Source organism: Balaenoptera physalus, assembly GCF_965194825.1.
Source record: "Balaenoptera physalus genome assembly, chromosome: 8".
NCBI classification, from domain to species: Eukaryota; Metazoa; Chordata; class Mammalia; order Artiodactyla; family Balaenopteridae; genus Balaenoptera; species Balaenoptera physalus.
This window is the reverse complement of record NC_138887.1, coordinates 81910901-81929900: the sequence shown is the minus strand read 5'-3', so window position 1 is coordinate 81929900 and position 19000 is coordinate 81910901. Positions and strand designations below refer to the sequence as shown.

The following is a 19000-nucleotide window of genomic DNA, read 5'->3' as shown; positions in this document are numbered from 1 at the left end:
TAGTATGCATAGCATTAACCAAAGTTCAATATTTGGTTATATATATATATTTTTTCAGTGAGGTAAAATTTACATACAACAAAGTGCACACACCTCAAGTATACCATTCAATGATTTTTGACAAGTGGATACACTTGTGTAACACAAATCCTGATCAAGATACAGAATATTCCATCAGTCCAGCAAGTTCCCTCATGTTTCTTCTTTCATCCTCACAACTTCAGAGGCAAATACTGTTCTGATTTTTTTTTCCAATGTAGATTAGTTTTACCTGTTTTAGAAATTCAGATAAATGGAATCACATAGTAAGTACTCTTATATAAATCTTTTTTTCACTCAGCATAATGTTTAAAGATTCATCCACATTTTTATGTGTTCCAGAATTTGTTTCTTTATACTGCTGATTAGTAATTCCATTGTATGAATACACCTCAGTTTGCTTAACAATTATAGCTGCTGTGAATGTTTTTTAAGTCTCTGGGGAAATGCTTTCACAACTGTTGGCTACATACCTAGGAGTGGAATTGCTGGGTCATAGAGTAGATGCATGTTTAATTTCATAGGAAACTGTCAATCCTTTTCCCAAAGTGATTATACTATCACCACTGTATGAGAGTTCAGGTTGTTCTATGTTCTCCCAACATTTAGTATTGTCAGTCTGCTTTTTCAAATTATTATTTATTTTAGCTATTCATGAAAGTAGTAATATCTCACTGTGGCTTTAACTTGTATTTCCCTGATAATTAATGATACTGAGTATCTTTTAAATGGCTTATAGGCCATTAATGTATCTTCCATTGTGATGTGTCTATTTAAGTCAATCCAAATTGAGTTGTTTGGTTTTTCAAATTTTTGAGGTGTAGGAGTTCTTTACATATTTTAGATACTAATTCTTTGTCAGATATATGTCTTGCAAATATTTTATATTAGTCTATGATATATTTCTTTTGTATTTCATTAACACTGTCTTTTTATGAGCAAAAGTTCAAAATTTTGGTATAATCTATCAATTTTTCAATGGTTATTGCTTATCCTGTCTAAGAAAACTTTGCTATTCCAAGTTGTGAAGATATTCTCCTCTATCTTTTTCCAGAAGCTTTAGAGTTTTCACTTTTACATTTAGGGCTGTGATTCCCTCTTGAATTAACTGTGTATCACGTGAGGTAGGGGGTCAAGGTCCATTGTTTTTCCATTTGGGTACCTAGTTCCGGTACCCAATCTATTTTTAAAAAATATTGTACTTTATATGTTTTTGTAAGATCCCTCAAATATTTTTGAAACAAGCAATAATTGGATTCTGCCTAAAGGCCAGAGGATGCCCTCATGAGTCTCCTTGCAGTGCTGTGATGGGTAATATTCTCCCAACATAGACATATTAAAATATAATTCCCCTCCTCCACAATAAAAGGTGCTCTGTGTTTCCTTTAGCCTTGGCCGTAAGTTATTCACTTTCCTGCCTCTCCAGGAGTGGTGAAATGCTGCTGTGCACTCACTTGACCAGGATGGTTAGCTTGTTCCTACCGGGTCTTGTGGAGATGAAGCAGCAAGATGCTTAGGAGGATTGTCTTTGGTCTGAGTAGCCTAATGGGTTTTTACAGGCCTCCAGGGTTTATCTTCAGCACTTTGGGAGAGCGTTTGTTCTACAGAACTTTTTAAAGGTAGAGAAGTTAGACTCTGATAAGATCTAGAGGCAGAGCAAATCTGTGCTCTGGTTCTTTTGGTAAATTTGATTCTGGGTTCTCAGTCCTGAGTGCCAGTTGTTAAGTGGAGACTTTCATGTACACTCTTTTAAACTGTTTTTCCTACCTTTCTCCTTTTTGCTCAGCAAAGAGAATCAGACCCTGTATGTATGTATTTATATAGTATGTGTGTGTGTGTGTGTGTGTGTATATATATATATATATATACACACACACACACATACACTTATGAAAGTATATGTACTAGTTACGAAAATAATAAATAATATAAGCTCATTGTTGAAAACTTTGATAATACAATGTACAAAGAAGAAAGTTCAAATCAGCTATAATCTAACACCCAGAGATAAGCCGTGGTGTCATTTTTTGGTCAACTTTGATTTTGAATCTTGGTTCTGCCTGTTACTAGCTTGGCACCTCTTTTTTTTTTTTTCCAGCTTGGCACCACTTTGACTCTAACCCCCCATCTGGGAAATGGGAATAACTTCCTTCATGGACAAGCTGTAAAAATGAAAGATGATATATGTAAAATCTTTGGCAAATAATAGATACTAAATAAATATAAGTTCACCTATTGAAGGGTATAGAAAGTGAGTGGGTGTAGGGAAAAAAAAATCTCAGTTCCCTTCCCTCCCCCCCCCATTTTAAGTTCTGTTATTAAACTCCTTTAAAGCAGGCACAACTAGAGGGGCAGAACACAGGATAGTGGTTGCTAGGAGCTAAGGGTGAGCCAGCAGTCGATTAAAAAGGGGAAACTGTTCTATATCTTGATTGTGATGGTAACTACACAACTGTATGTGAGGTTTAAAACTCACAGAACTATACACTTAGAGGGTGAATTTTATTGTATACAAATTATACTTCAATAAACCTGACTTTAAAAAATACTCCTTTAAAACAAAGTCCTAAATTTCTTCATTGATTTAAATTGGTCCTTCCAGGTCCTCTCAGCATTTCCCCTCCAGTTTATCTCTTTTCTAGACACTTGAGGCTTTTTACCTTCCTGATGGCGTTCTGAATGTTGGTTTAGCTCTCCTGTTAATTGTTACACTGGATTCTTTGTTCCCTGTCTCCCTGCTTTGCTGCCTATTTTATTTCCCTCTTTTGAATTGACACTCTGTTGAGCTAGCTTCAGCTGTGCTTAGCAAACCAAATGTATCGCTGTTTCACTTGCTTTTTTGTGTGTGTGTGACAGAAATGTTTTGATCAGGGCAACTAATTAATTATAGTGAGCAAGGTAAGAGAAAAGCAGATCCTGAGTCCTTGTGTTAATGGTTAAACAGACATCCTTTAAAATCTTCTAGATTGTTCCTTCTACTATGAACAAAGGACTTGGAACAATTTTTATGCTGCAAAAAAAGTAGAACACAGGCTCACAGTGGAACTTGTTATAGCTACTTGTTGTAGCTCAGTTAAAACAGATGCAGCTATTTGAGGTATATCTGATCACATAGTACATCCTGAAATTTCCAGGACAGTTTGGATATCAAATATTCCATGCCAAGTTCTCTCTAAGACACTCATATTGTGTAGACCAGACAAATGTATCTTGATTTTGGTTTGTAAGATATTGTTGCCAGACTCATAAGTTAAATTTATTAATTCTTTCTTTATTTTTCCATTCTGCAAGTATTTACTGAGCACCTACTACTGAGTGCTAGGCTCTCTAGCAGGCTCTGGAGAAACAGATAAATAAAATCTTTCTTGAGAAGCTAATGTTGTTCAGTCTGGGGGATGGACAGGCTAACAAATGAGTTCAGTTTCTCTAGAAAACAACTGCATACAGGAAAAGACCAGAGATAAGTCAATTCATGTACAATATAATTTACTGAGAAGCTTTTAAACTTTACTGTATAGACATATATTTTAACTGCATAAGTAATATAGACTTGTTTTAACACACCAGTATTAGGAAGATTTTATTAGACAGCCCTCTATTAAAAATGTAGTATTTAAGTAAATGTATAATATTGCATATATTTATATATTTTCAACAGGAGAGATTGTAATCTATTCCCAGGGTTTTCACTAGTATAACTTTTGGTTAGAAATCTTCCTCTGACTAGCTTGACCACCTTGCAATTACTTCTAATAACAGCTGGTATGTCCTGAGTTCTGCCAAAGGCAAGGTAATTTGTAGACACTTTTTCTATTACTCATGCAACTTGGTGGAGTAGGCATTGTTCTTCCACTTTATAGACTAGGTGGAGAGTGGGTTTCAGAGAGGGTGAGTGACTTGTCCAGTGCCACCAGCCGACTGGAGGTGGAGGGGAGATCTAATGTGCCTGACTGAAGGCAGTGTACTCTTCTCCAGGCTACACAGCCCTTCATTGTTGGGGAGCTTTTAACTGCGTATCAGGCATGCATTTATTTAAATCTCCGCTGCTACCGGAAAGGAAAGTGAGAAAGGGGGACGTAATTAAGATGCAGCTACTGCCAAAGCATCCCTCGTAATCCAATATTCTCGCTGCAGCCAGAGAGATCCTTGTAAGTGCCAATTGGGCCATGTCTCTCCATTCCTCAGAATCTTCTGATTAATTTTTTAAAATTAATTAATCAATTAATTAATTTTAATTTTTCTTTTTTTTTTTTGGCTGCATTGGGTCTTCATTGCTGTGAGTGGGCTCTCTCTAGTTGCTGTGAGCAGGGTCTACTCTTCGTTGCGGTGCACGGGCTTCTCACTGGGGTGGCTACTCTTGTTGCTGAGCATGGGCTCTAGGCGCTCAGGCTTCAGTAGTTGTGGCTCACAGGCTCTAGAGCGCAGGCTCAGTAGTTGTGGCTCATGGGCTTAGTTGCTCCGTGGTATGTGGGATCTTCCCGGACCAGGGCTCGACTCCGTGTCCCCTGCATTGGCAGGCGGATTCTTAACCACTGCACCACCAGGGAAGTCCCCTCTTGTGATTAATTTATTAATTCATTATTTATTTTTAAGGTTTAAAAATTTTTGTTATTGAGGTAACATTGGTTTATATCATTATATAAGTTTCACATGTACAACATTATCTTTCTACTTCTGTATACACCACAGTGTGCTCACCACCGAAGGTTTAGTTTCCATCTGTCACCATACGTTGATCCCCGTTACCTATTTCATCTTCCCCCACCCTTTCCCCTCTTCCCTTCTGCTCTGTTCTCTGTATCTACATGTTTGTTTTTGTTTGGTTTTATTTATTTGTTCATTTATTTTGTTGTTGGCTCCCAGCTGTGTTAGGCACACGGGTCTGTTCCTGTCTTTCCAGCCACATGTAAGCATACTCTATCCTGCCCTCCCCTGGAGATGCCCTAGCCATGCTGGCCTCTTTTTGTCTTTTTCTTTCCCTATGTCCTCCTGTCCCTGGGCCTTTTCTCCTGCACTTCCTTTTGCCTAGAAGACTGTCCTTAAGCCCTTCCACCTTCCACCTTAAGCCCTTAAGCCCTTCTCACCCATCAGTTAACTCTGCCTCTGGTTCTCAGTGCACTGTGGCCCCTTCAAAAAGCCTGTCCTACTGCACCAACCGTCAGCACACATGCCCACGTATTCACCTGCATCACCCCTTCGTGGAGGCCATCATCAGGTGGTCATTTACAGACAGATGCAATCTGATTCTGTAAAAATGCCTCCTCCAGGAGAGAGCTCTAGGGGGGCAGGGATGCTGCAGTTTTTGCTCACCATTATCCGGGACCCTAGCACTGTGTGTGCAAAGAGTAGGCACCGGAAAATAACTGTTGAAAGAAGGAATCCTTCAGTCTTTCCTGTCACCTCCACTAGACTAGGCTTCCTCAACCTACACTCTCAGTAGGACCCTGAACGTTTCCTCTTTAGTCCTGTAATTAGAGACTTGGATGATTATTTGATTATTTGTCTCTTCCCCTGAGGGCCTCATAAAGGCAGGGGCCTCATGTTTACTTTCCTCATCATGGTGAGCTTAGCACAGCGCCTGCACAGAGGATGCCCTCTATAAATTTTTGTTGAATGGGCAAGCTAGGGGCCTGTTGACAAAAAGGGAGTGATTCAGAGGTCTGAGTATAAAGGCTACATAAACTGGCTCATTATCTACTAATTCAAATTTGTATTAATTTAATAAATCATCTAGTAGTGGTATTAGCAACTCTCAAGCTGAATAAAACATCACTGCTACAAACAATACCCAAGGAGATCCTTCACACTGGCCTGAAGCCCCTTCCTATGGTCAGCTCTCTGGCCATTGAAGGTAAATTCCTTCTGTTCTAGGCAGAGGCAGATTCTCCACGAGAAGCTGAAGCTTTGGGACTGTCACTTGCGGCACACCTTCCAGGGCCCTGGGAGGATCTTTAGCAACATGTGCACAGGGTCATATGCTTTTAAAAAATTAGCAAAAATAAGATATTTTAAATCACAATTAAAGGCCCTGTCTCTATCCACTCTGACTTTCCTTCTGTCACCTTATCGGGGGGATTAGAGTAGCCATGGGCATCCTGAGGCTCTGACTAAGAGGAAGTTGAGTTGGGGACACATCGAGCTTAGCTTTAGTGGGATATGTAATTTTCAGACAATTCTATGTATAGTTAAGTCATGGCTATTAGTCCCACCGTCGAAATGGCTTCTGGGAAAACCCCTCCTGCCCACGGTGACAACCTACCTAGTATTGTGACACCAAGTTGGTGGCTAGTATCAATGAAGTTCCTTCTGAGAATCACTTGCTTTGGTGCTGAAGGCTATGAGGTTATTCGTGGTGGTTTCTCTATAATCCCCATACTTCCTGATTTCCTGAAAATGGCCTTTTGATCTTTGCTCTCTTGGTCTATCCAATGGTGGTGTCAGCCTCTAACTCCCTGAATTATCAGCATTTTAGGAATTACCTAAAACACTCAGAAGCTTCTTTTTTCCTGGCTGAACTCTGACCAGGCAACAAAAGCTCTGCCTGTGGCATTGGTATAACCTTCATGGCAGAGCTGTCTCTTTGGGCACCTTAAGTGCCTATCACCCCATCTTTGTTCCCTTATCCTTCTCATGTGCCCCATGGAACCCACAGGCCAAGAGGCACACTGCTCTCTCCCCAAGACCCAGAACAATGCCCCTAAATTGTGCCCTGGAAAAACAGACGATTCATAAGCGTGAAAAAAGGCAGACAGCAGAGTGAGAAGGAGGGAGAGAGAGAAGACGAGGGGAAGAAGACTGAGAGCAGGATGATTAAGGAAGATGATGATGAGGGCACTAGATGGACTGGCTGAGAAAGATGCAGAAAAGAGAACAAAGCTGAGCTCTTCCCTTGCCAGATGTGCGTGTGTGGAATCACATCCTTACCCAGAGCTGGCTGGGGTCAGGTGCCAAGGTGAGGACGGACCATGCTCACCTCTCTCCTGGATCACTGTGAGAGTTTCCTAGCTGGTTTCCCAGCTTCCATCCCTGCCCTCCTAAGCCCTTCTCACCCCAGCAGCCCAGGGATCCTCTTCAAATATGAGTCAGCACATGCCACTCCTCTGCTCTCGTACTCTCTGACCTCACTTCCGTCCTCTGTCCCCACCCTCAGTTGGTTCCAGCCGGACTCGCTGTTCCTCAAATATGCTAGGCCTCCAATAAAAATGTTAAAAAAAAAAAAAAATGCTAGGCCTGCTCCGGCCTCAGGGCCTCTGCTCAGCTGTTCCCTTTGGCTGGAAGGCTGCCCCTCAAATGTCCACCTGCTGCTCTCCTGCATCCACCGAGTCCCCGCCTCACTCAGGCTCTTCTGGTCACTCCATCAAAGATGACAACCCTCCCAATGTCCCTTTCCTTTCTAACATAATATATAATCTATTTATTTATTTGTGTTGTCTGTCTTCTTCCACTAGAGTGTAAGCTCTAGGGCAGGGATTTTTGTTTGTTCACTGCTGAATCTCCCTCTTCAAGCATAGCGCCTGGCACAGAGTAGGAGCATACTAAATATTTGTTGAAAGAATGACCTCATGAGGCAGGTGCTATTATTAAGCACATTTTATAGAAGATAAAACTTCGGCTTGCCAGTGTAAAGTAACCTGCCCAAGATCACATGGTGAAGTGAAAGAGCAAGTGTTGAACCCAGTCATGTCTGTTTCAAAAGCCTGTGCTTATAAATGCTTCACTGTAACACAGTCTTCCTACGGCTGTGAACTGCTAAGAGCTGCTAATCGCTTCTCACATCAGCCTTTCTTTCTGGTTAACCAGACCACTGGGCCTTCAGATGGCCTTCCTGAGTTGCAAGGTGAGTATTTAACGACAGAAAGGGATGAAGAACTAAATCATAACGCATGTGCTATGTGAGGAATTGAACGAACAGCTTTATGTCCACTTGGTTGAGAACAGAGATGTGGACTTGCTGAGGCCAGCCTCACCTGCGCTGTCTCGGAGTGGAAGAGGGCTGCCTCCGCAGGCAGGATCGCCCACAGGCAGGCCAGACACATGTTTGGGCACCAGCAAGGCAGAGGCACCAAAATAATGAAAAAAATCTTTTATGGTAGTAAGAGGCTATTAGATATTTTCAAAAACGTATAAAAGGTGTTATTGTAGGAAAAGTCAGAACTTTGCTGGACTTCCTTACAGGCATTTGACTGAAGGCATTCAGTTACATGTGGGCAGCAGCATCAACTGTTCGGCACACAGAGTCTCTGGAGGTCAGTCTGACCCTGCTGGTCCTGGCTGATGGTGCCAGTGGAGTCATTTTATCTATCATCTACTTTCATAAATGGTATATGAATGTGTATGGTTTCCATTACGTAATAAGAGGTCAGTGGGGGCAAGAACCGTTGCTTTGTGAATCCTTGAGGAATAACAGTGGTGTTTCAGGGAAGGTTGACTTACTGCTGTTATTTTAAAGTTGGAGTTGGAGGTCTGAAGTGCTCCTATTCTTGCTTCTACACCTTCTCTGATGTCACCTTTGTGAAGCCTTCTCTGTCTACCTTCCTGGGCTCCCCTCCCTTAACAATTATTCACTTCCTCTTCTGTGCTACAGATATTATTATATTTATCAGATCATATCATAATCACTTTTATCCACTTCTGATTCCCTATGAGACTTGGAACTCCTAGAAGTATATGGCTTATTCATTATTGCATCTAGATTCATCCATCTAGCCCAGGGCCTGGAACAGACTAAAGGTTCCAAAATTTTGCCAAAAGCAATTAAAACCAGACTTTGGAGGCTAGAGGAGTTTCTAAGGAAAAGGTCTTTTTTTTGGTGAATTCCTTCATAAGACATGCCGGTGCCTAGCATTGTTTACAAAGCAGGTCATACTGGAGCAATTGCTTCTGTGGCCCCTTGTTTTTCATCAGACCTTCTCTGCTGGGCTGCTCAGTGACACAGCAGGAAGAGGAGGCATGGGTGCTAAACTGTCCCTCAACACCTCCCCGATCATGCCCCCAAAACCCCAAAATGACAAAAAATAGGCTTGTGGTCCTTTGGGCTGCTTGGGCCTATCACTTCACTTCTCTGCTTTTCGGTTCCTTATTTTGTAGCAGTTATGAGTTGAGATGGGAGACCTAAGTTCCCTTCAGGCTGTGAAATCTGAGTCTTTGAGCCTACTCGTGGGCAATGCACAGCCCATAATCCTGCCCTCTTCCCACTCTCTGAAGAGCAGGTCAGACCTGGTTACCTCGGAACAAGACCCACACCGACACCTGTCCTTGTAGCTGCTGTTTTGTGACAGGTCTTTCCTTTAGCTGGGAGTGCATGTCTCCTGTAACACGTCTGTCTTCTGCTGCTTACCTCTGTGCACTACTGCTGTATCCTTGATTTTGTGGGTCAAGCCTGCTCTCAATATTCATTTTATCCAGGTTTTATCCCTATAAAAATGATGTGATAAATTTAGAACACTGCATATACCATCACGCTATTTATGTATTTTATTTTAAGCTATGTATGCTGGTCTTTTGTCTGTTTGCTCTCAGATCTATTTTCTACCATCCTCAATCTTGGGTTTTGCATCCCTGGAAGCGACTTGTCCCAGGCTCCCTTACAGACCTCGCCAAACAGAGCCAGCGATGGAACACTGGGAGATGAGAGGAGGGGAGAAGCCGGGTTATTTCCTCCCCTTCCCTCTGTTTTAGATGGTGTCTGGCAGCATCTTGCCCATGTCTCCAGAGCCTGCTGTACAACCCTCTCTCCATGGTTCCTGATTTATCCTGGAAGTGCTGCCACGGTTCCAGATTCTTCCAAGAGGCCTCAGAATCAGGGCTCCAGTAACACTGCCTTCTCCCTTCATCCCTCTAGCCCCAGGGTTGATAGTAACTTCCTGCTGTTCTCTGACCTCTCAACTCTTCCATCACCTGATTAAATTCCCTCTGCAATAGCTAGCATGGCTCCTGCAAAGTATTTTCAACTCTGACTATAATACTCTAGATATATATATATATATACATGAAAATATGAATATCTATATGAATATATGTGTATGAAACTACACATATGTATGAAGATACATGTATGTATGAAAACACACAGAAAAAGATCTGGAAGTTTACACATGAAACTGTGAACAGTGATTTTATGACTGGGAAAAAGAATGGGGCTGGGTTGGTATGGAATTGTGAAGGAGAATGATAGCTTTTTAAAAATAGCTTTACTGTGGCATAATTTACATATATAAGACCATAACATTCATATGTATGTATATGTGTCATTTAGCTTTTTTTTTTTTTACAATGAGCATGTATTCACATATTGCTTATCTAATATTAAAAATAAATAATTAGGACTGCCCTGGTGGCGTAGTGGTTAAGAATCCGCCTGCCAATGCAGGGGACACGGGTTCGAGCCCTGGTCCGGGAAGATCCCACATGCCGCAGAGCAACTAAGCCCGTGCGCCACAACTACTGAAGCCCACATGCCCTAGAGCCCTTGCGCTGTAACTACTTAGACCCCGCGCCACAACTACTGAAGACCGTGTGCTCTAGGGCCCATGTGCCACAACTACTGAGCCCACGTGCTGCAACTACTGAAGCCTGCACCCCTAGAGCCCGTGCTCTGAAACAAGAGAAGCCACCGCAATGAGAAGCCAACGCATCGCAACAAAGAGTAGCCCTCACTCACCACAACTAGAGAAAAGCCCGCGCGCAGCAATGAAGACCCAATGCAGCCAAAAATAAAGTAAAATAAATAAATAAATAAATAAATAACATAAATAGCAGGAGTGGGGCAGCTTTAAGCCATGTAGGGAAAGCCTTGCAGGTGACACTAACATTCATTCATGCAACAAATATTTTTAATTTACTATGTGCCAGGCACTGAGGGTCCATCAGTGAACAATATGGCCATGATCCCTGCTCATATTATCTGAAGTAATTAAATACACAATTATGTCAGTACTAATTAATTATGAAGAAGAGGGCAACAAAAGCCCTAACCTGGTCAGGGAAGGCTTCTCTGAGGAAGTGACTCACTCGCTAAGAGCTGAAGGATAAGCAGTTAAAGCTTAGCTGCTGGAGGGAAATAGACAGACAATATGAGATGGTAAAGCGGGGCTGCCACTGAGTGCTTCCCTGGTTCCTGTTCTCAGGGAAGCTGTTCTAACAACAGAGTTTGCTAGAAGGTGTTCCTCGTTGGAACCCATAATGGGATGCCAGTCAACGGGAAGTGTGGGGAGGTTCTGTGGGACCAGACTTCTACTGCTGTAGCCACGCCTCCCACAGCACTGGATCCATCGTCTGCACGCCAGGTGGCTCCCACCTGGAGGAGAGGAAGCCAATGCCATGTATCCTGTAGTAGTTGACAAGGTTGGTTTGGAAGTGGCTCAAAAGCTAAGGATGCCCTGGGGTCAGCAGTGGTAACAAAGGTACCCATGTCCATCAACCCCTCATCCTTTAATGGGAACAACTGACACTTTCTCAATCTTAAGTAGAGTGGCATGCAAATGCCCAAGACAAGTGCTCAGTCCGGCCTCCATCCATATTTCTACTTCTGAGGTCTTCTTGAAATGAAATGCTGGAACTTGTGGTAAAAAGCTATTCATGAAGCAAGTCTCATTCTTTCTAAGCTCTGTATTTTTCTCTTTTTGCTTAACCTAATTCAGATTTTTTGCCTGTGTCTCAGTCTTTCCAATTCATAAACATTTTGGAAATGACTATAATCTCCTTGTTTTATTGTAAGTCACCAATCTCATTTTAGTGTAAGCCACCAATTATTCTGTGAAATTCAGTCACTTATAAAGTAGTCCATTGATTGCAATAACAGTTTAGTTACAGCTTGTCTAGGTCTCCCAAACTATGTAAAATCAGGTTATGTTTCCTTTGATGTCCAAATCACAAAGGTAACAACAGGATCTTAGCTTGACCTCAGTGTCCTGCAGCTATTTCTGGGCGTCCCCAACAGGATGTGTCATTCGTGCTTACAAATCGGCTGCTGTAACCACATAGGCCCACCTGGTCCTTTCTCTTCTGCACTGGCTCCACCAGGTCTGCTTCCTGCAGGACCACTTGGAAAGCATCAGTGCTGTCACTGCCCATCATGAAAGCAGCACTGATGGTGCCAAGTCCACAATCTCTCCCAGTGCTGCCAAGCCAGCCAGCCTTTGGGTTGTCAGAGTAGAGTGAGATTTCATGAGCAAGCAGGGAAAATGGCCTCTTCCCTCCAGCTCTGTGCTCCACTTTGGCACCTGGGATCTGATTCTACGGTGCTTTGGACTGAGAATCATAAATGTTTCTTGTGAATAGTTTTCCCAATTTCTGGCCTTCATTTATCTAACCCCTGGGGTTTAAAACCAAGTTCAAGGTTTTAAGGAGGAGACAATCTGTACCATCCCTCCAACCTTCATGGTTCTTAGCCGTGCCGGCAGCTACACTTGGGTCTGCTCTCCAAGTCACAAAACAAAGGTTCCCAACCATATTAACAGAAGCAAACAGATGCTATAGTGTCTGTGGGGGTGATAACTGTGCTGATGGGTATCAATACTAACAATCTAAAATTAGGCTCAGCTGGCCAAAATATATTTTAGTAGTGCTTAATAGTTTTAATTCACTCTAATAACTGAAATAACTAGTTTCAAGTAGATTCTGAAAATAAATCCCCCATATCACAATGTCTTTTCCAAAAAAGACTGAACACATATGCACATTTATGTCAAAACATTCCGAAGAACTACACAGGTGAGAACCTGTTTACCATGGAAACCAAGCAAGAGCTCCTCCTCAATTCTCCCCTGAGGCTGAGGTGCGCGGCGCTGTTTAAGAGCAAGGCTTGCGGTCTAGCGATGCTCTTGCCTGTGTAAGGCCCTGCTTCACCTCAGTGGGAGGCTTCCACCATTTCCTGGTGAAACTAGTAATACTGAGTATGGTCTTTGTGGGACATGGAGCTCTCAAGACAGTTATCATTCTTTCATTTAACATCCACTATGTCCCCTCCTGCTAGGGGCTTTGGGGAATTAAAAAAAAGGTATAAAACATTCTTTTTAGAAGTTTACAATGTAAAAGAAGTTCATTTTTTGAGGTCATTGTGCTAAGTGAAATAAGTCAGACAAAGACAAATACTGTATGATCTCACTTATATGTAGAATAAAAAAAAAAAACAATCTCATAGAAACAGAGTAGATTGGTGGTGGAGGAGAAATGGAAGAAGGTGGTCAAAGGGTACAAACTTCCATTTATAAGAGGAATACATTCTGGGGATGTAATGTACAGCATGGTGATTATAGTTAACAATACTTTATTGTATACTTGAAAGTTGCTAAGAGAGTAGATTTTTAAAGTTCTTACCACACACACACAGACACACAATTGTAACCATGTGAGGTGGTGCATGTGTCAACTAACCTTGTGGTAATCATTTTGCAATATATACATATATCAAATCATGTTATACACAGTAAACTTATACAATGTTATATGTCCATTATATCTCAATAACGTGGGGAAAATTGACTTTTTAGTGAGCCAGACACTATTTAATTTACATTTATGGATTCTCTCACTTAATCCTCATGTAAGGTAAAAGCTACTATTAGCTTCGTTTTACAAATGAGGAAAGTGAAACTGAGTGACTTGGTCAAGGACACAGCAGAGTCGGGATTCTATTAGAATCTTTGCTTTTATCCAATGCATTGTGTTTCTCCCTCCCAACTTCCATTAAAAATCCTAGGACTGTTGCCAATCAGATAACCAGATTCCCCTCAATATATATTTGATTTGAACATAGCAAATTCTGTAAGTTGGTACAAAACAGTTTCTTCACTGACTGGTAAGAATTGTCAGAGTAGTCTCACCACATTACAACGCTCCAGTTTCCTGTGCAGAAATCTGGATTAAAAAGCTTTAAGTTCTTAAAAAGTAATAGTGCCTTTTGGGACTTCCCTGGTGGCACAGTGGTTAACAATCCGCCTGCCAACGCAGGGGACACGGGTTTGAGCCCTGGTCTGGGAAGATCCCACATGCCACGGAGCAACTAAGCCCGTGGGCCACAATTACTGAGCCTGCGCTCTGGAGCCCGCAAGCCACAACTACTGAGCCCAAGAGCCTAGAGCCCGTGCTCCACAACAAGAAAAGCCACTGCAATGAGAAGCCCGCACACCGCAACGAAGAGTAGACCCCGCTCACTGCAACTGGAGAAAGCCTGCGCACAGCAACAAAGACCCAACACAGCCATAAATAAATTAAAAAAAAAAAAAGTAATAGTGCCTTTTAAATATTACTACTGGTTATTTTTATAACCATTAGGGTATAAGTATAGACAAAGGAAGTTTTCACAAGATGTTTCACTAAGATGTATAAGCATTTCAAAGAACCAGATTGTAGTAACTACATGTTATTTCTCTAAATTTGATAATATAGAAATCTATCTCTGATAAAATGACAATAGTGAGTGATTGTTTCCCTTCAGGGAAACTTTTAAAAAAGGCATGGCAAAGCTCTGGCCACTACAGGACAGGTTTAAAGTTCTACTAGGGGTTGGGGTTATTAGATGTTGATGATGTTGACGGGTTGTTAGGTGTTATATTAAGACTCATGCTAGGTGATGAGAGACAGCACAGCACAGTGGTTAAGAGCATGATGCTGAAGTTCAGATCCCAGTGTTGCCTTTTACTACGTTGGTGACCTTGGGCAAATTACTCAACCTGTCTGAACCTCAGTTTGCTTATCTGAAAAATGGGGAGAACATTACCTACTATTATGGATTGCATGTTTGTGTTCCCCCCAAATTCACATACTGAAGTCCTAACCCCCAGAGTGGTTGTATTTAGACATGGGGCCTCTAAGGACGTAATTAAGGTTAAATGAAGTCCTAAGGGTGGGGCCCTGATTGGACAGGATTAGTGTCTTTTAAGAAAAGACACCAGAAAGCTTGTTCACTTTCCCTCTCTGCACAGGCACAGAGGAAAGGCCATGTGAGCACAGTGAGAAGGTGGCTGTCTGACACCTAAGGGGAGAGCTCCCACCAGACACCAACCTTGCTGCTGGCACCTTGATCTTTGTACTTCCAGTCTCTAGAACTGTGAAAAAGTAAATGTCTGTTGTTTAAGCCAGTCTATGGTATTTTGTTATGGCAGCCAGAGCAGACTAAGACACTTACCTTGTAAGGTTGTTGAAGGATTAAATGAGTTGATACACTTAAAGAGCTTCCCACAGTGCGTAGCATGTGGGAAGTCCTGTGTGAGGGTTAACTAGAATTGCTGGCCTCAGATCTGTGGGTTTGGGTTTTGAGAACGGTGATGTTGTGCACAAATGTGGCATACATAATTGTACATGGGCACACTGAGTTCTGAAAAACAAATTTGAGAAATTAATTTTAAATTAATTAAGTGGGAAGACATTTACATTCTAAAGTGAACTTAGGCAAAATTAAATGTGCCAGCCTAGGTTAGGGCCGATATCTCATGCCTTCCTCCACCTCTCCTCAAAAGTTTAGATTCATGTTAGTTTAAAAAGCCTTCTTGCCCCTCTCCCTCCCCAATAAAACCTCAAACCAACTATAAGTAAATTGTTATGGGTCTCTGGGGAAAAAGAAATCGGAACAGGAAATATCTGGATAGATAAGGGAAGCCTGTAAAACATAGATGATGGTTGTAATTTTAGGAATTCCAATATGAATGGCATCAAGTCAAATTCTCATTTTAAAATAATAGAGGCCAGAATGCTTAAATGTTAGTCTTTAAATATAGTTTTCCTTTTAATGTACTAAATTCACATATATATGATCCTTTAGTCTTCAGGTAATTATTATGAAAGTCAACTTAGGATAGAAGAATCATTTTCTATGAAGGATCAGAAAACACTATGAAAAAGAAACAACTGCTTTCAATAAACATTAAAATATACTTTCAGTTCCAAAGTATCGTTCTTTACAAGGGAGGAGGAAGAAGAGTTGGGAAAGCAGGAGAAAAAGAGGGAGGGACAAAAAGAAATAGAGAAGGAAGGGAAAGGGAAAGAAGAAATGGAAAAACAAGAGAAAGGAGGAAAAGGAGCAAAGAGAAGGAGAGGAGTGAAGAGGACTGTAAAAAAATTGGTTATGAAAAAAAAATTGGTTCTGTAGCTTTGAGGGGGCTCTTTGTTAAGGTCCTTTGTAAAGTTCGGGGGTGGGGTGGGGTGGGCTGGGGAGGCGGAGAGGAACAACATTCTCTTCCAACCTTTTGAAATTTAGATGAGCTCATTAATCAGTTCTCTCAGCTTCCACTGCCCAGACCCTGGGAAGAACAACCTTTGGCCTGTGGACACCAGGCCCTCCAGGCTTGGAGATGCAGCGCTCAGGTCTAATCTTAGCAGTAAGATTTAGACCAGTGAATAATAGTTGTACCCTCCAACCCCAGCCCCTCCACACTCATCCAAGCTTAAGGATGAAGAAGGCCTTTCCTGAGCTGGGTGGTACCATCTTGCCCACCATTTGCGGCCCTGGGACTGGAGTTCTGTGAGCTACTGTCTCCATAGGGCTTAGGTCCTGACAGAGGACCACACAGGTGGCGAGTATGACAGACAGAAAGAATGAGAGCGCTATCTTTAGCTTCCTTCCTTTCTTCTTGAGGCTATGGTACAGCAAGAATATACCCTTCTAGGTTTTTATAATTTGGGAGTAGAGACAGAAAATTTTAATTAAATCATTATTTACATGTACAAAGTGTTAAGCATTAGGGATACAGATAGGCACGGGAGAAGATGTCAGAGTCCCTGCCTCCTTAGGTTGATATTACAGTGGGGGAGGCAGTAAAAGCCCCTCCTCTGCACCGTATTTTGTACCTCTCCACCCTAACCAAGTATGTTCACATCTTCCAATACGCACTCTGACTCCTGCTCCCTCCTGGACTCTCCCTCTCCTGGCACCAGAGCAAGAGGCTTTCCTTGTCCCTGGTCTGGTCTTCAAATCCCTAAATTGTAACTGTAGATTCATATGCAGTTGGAAGGAATAATGGAGATTCTGTATACCTTTCACCCAGTTTCCCCCGGCTGTAACAACTTCCAAAGCTATAGTACAACATCACAACCAGGAAATCGACATTGATACAATCGACCGATCTTATTCAGATCGCACCAGTTTTACATGTACACTTTTGTGTATGTGCATATTTTGTTCTATGCAGTTTTATCACATGTGTAAGTTTGTGTATTCACCACCACAGTCAAGCTACAGAACAGTTGGGATTTTATTTTTAAAAGAAACTTCTATGATCTTTTGCCCCTTCATCTTTTGCAGTGCTTTTCAAACGGTGCTCCTTGGAATCCTTGGAATTCTACCCCTCCACCTGACTTTAGTCACAGCAGGTTCATGTATATCTATTTTATATTTTGGGCTTCATAATAAGCCTTCATCTGGAGAATAAGTTCCTAGCTTAAACACAATAAGAAAATGGAACTGATATCTATAGCAAATACAACTTTGATATTTAAATGATGTTACCTGAAGAGAGCTTTATACTTTTTGAAGGTACTTTTCAGTCCATTATCTCTCTTAAGTCTTAAAACAGCTCTGATTAAGTGACTAAACAAATGAACACATGAAACAAATATCTATACAAACATCTATACAATCTATCCAAACAAACAGTAGTTGAGGGAAGTTTAAGACAGGCACTTCACCTGAGCAACTTCTGCACTCCTCAGCTAGGAAGGGCAGTAGACAGCCTGAAATATTTCCCACTCCCTCCCTTGGCCAGAGACCCCACCAGAACTGAAAATGAAATCTTTTTTGTCATAGGACAGGATTTGTTCTGGAACAGGTGATTTCAGCATTGTTCCAAGTAGTTTTACAGAAGCTCGGAAGCAGTGTATAAAGTGGATCCTTTCGTGCTCATCACATGTCATGCAACAGGATTTGTGATGAATTCCATGAAATCTCATAGGCTTTAATGGAAAAATTTACAAAGCAAGAATGAACAAGAAAAGAGAAGAGATGGGCCAAAGTTCTCTGCTGGACACGCCATGGGTGGACATTTCAGGGACGAGAACTTGCCCCCTTGCTGTTCTCCTTATAGAGCAAGAGTGAGAATGTCTTAGTCAGCTGGGAGATAATCCGACTTCTTGTGTATCATCCGATCTGGGGTTAGATACCAGCTCTTAACTGGAGTCACCTAGCAAAGCCGACTGTCCAGCACCTGAGGACCTTGAGTGCTATGGAAGGGAGAAACTGGTCCCTTGAGAGGTTTGGGGGCAACCCCTCCTGCAGGGAAGAGGGGAAGAGCCCAGGTCCCAGCTGGCTTGTTGCTCAGACAACCCAGAATAACCAACTTAGGTCAATTTTGGCCAATCCTGACTGTGGCACCACGAATCTTTTTCATCTTTATACCTCTAGCACTTAGCATAGAGCCTGGCATATGAAAGGTACATGAGCAATGCCTGATGATTTAATAAGTAAATGTGCTTTTGCACCAGCTGAAAACAAGTGATTTTGTTCTTGCTGATGAAATGATAGGAAGACTAATAATACACGTCGGTGCTTACATTTCTTGAATCTGTGGAAGTCTACGTGCATGCTCTGACTCTGTTTTGGTGAAATGTCTTTGAAAAATCCACAACTGTATGAGAAGTCTCCCTGGCTTAAGCAAGAACTACTTTTACTGAATTTCTACTATTTCCTTGCAGCTCTGGCAAATAAGGCAGTGTCTGGGCTCTGAGACACTCAGTAAAGGAAGTCTCTGCAGGTGGCAGCTGCTCTGGAATTTCCCACAGCCAGTCCTCTAACAATCCTCTAAAATCTTTAGTACTTTGATTGAATTAGATGCAGAGTATAATGGAAAGTTAGCCACTGTTTGCAATTTTTTAATGAAAACAATTTGAAAAATTACATCCCTTAATCAGTTTTCACGGGGACAGTGATTCCTAATCTCTTCCTCTCGGAAAACCCCTTTTAATATGATTTCCCCCACAAAAACCCCTGTTTTGAAAGAATCTGTTTATAAGCAAACACGTTTGTTAAATC

General features: G+C 41.8%; 1 long non-coding RNA gene across 2 annotated transcripts in view; it reads right to left on the bottom strand.

Moving 5' to 3' along the window:
- LOC309665574 overlaps positions 1 to 19000 on the bottom strand; it is a 58585-nt gene that overhangs the window by 11949 nt on the left and 27636 nt on the right. Inside the window, exon 4 of one of the 2 annotated variants that reach the window (XR_014266511.1) lies at positions 15167 to 15355. This is a non-coding gene — a long non-coding RNA (uncharacterized lncRNA). Of the gene's footprint in view, positions 1 to 14479; positions 15356 to 19000 lie in introns of those variants that run through there. The other variant, XR_014266512.1, reaches the window with a different exon arrangement.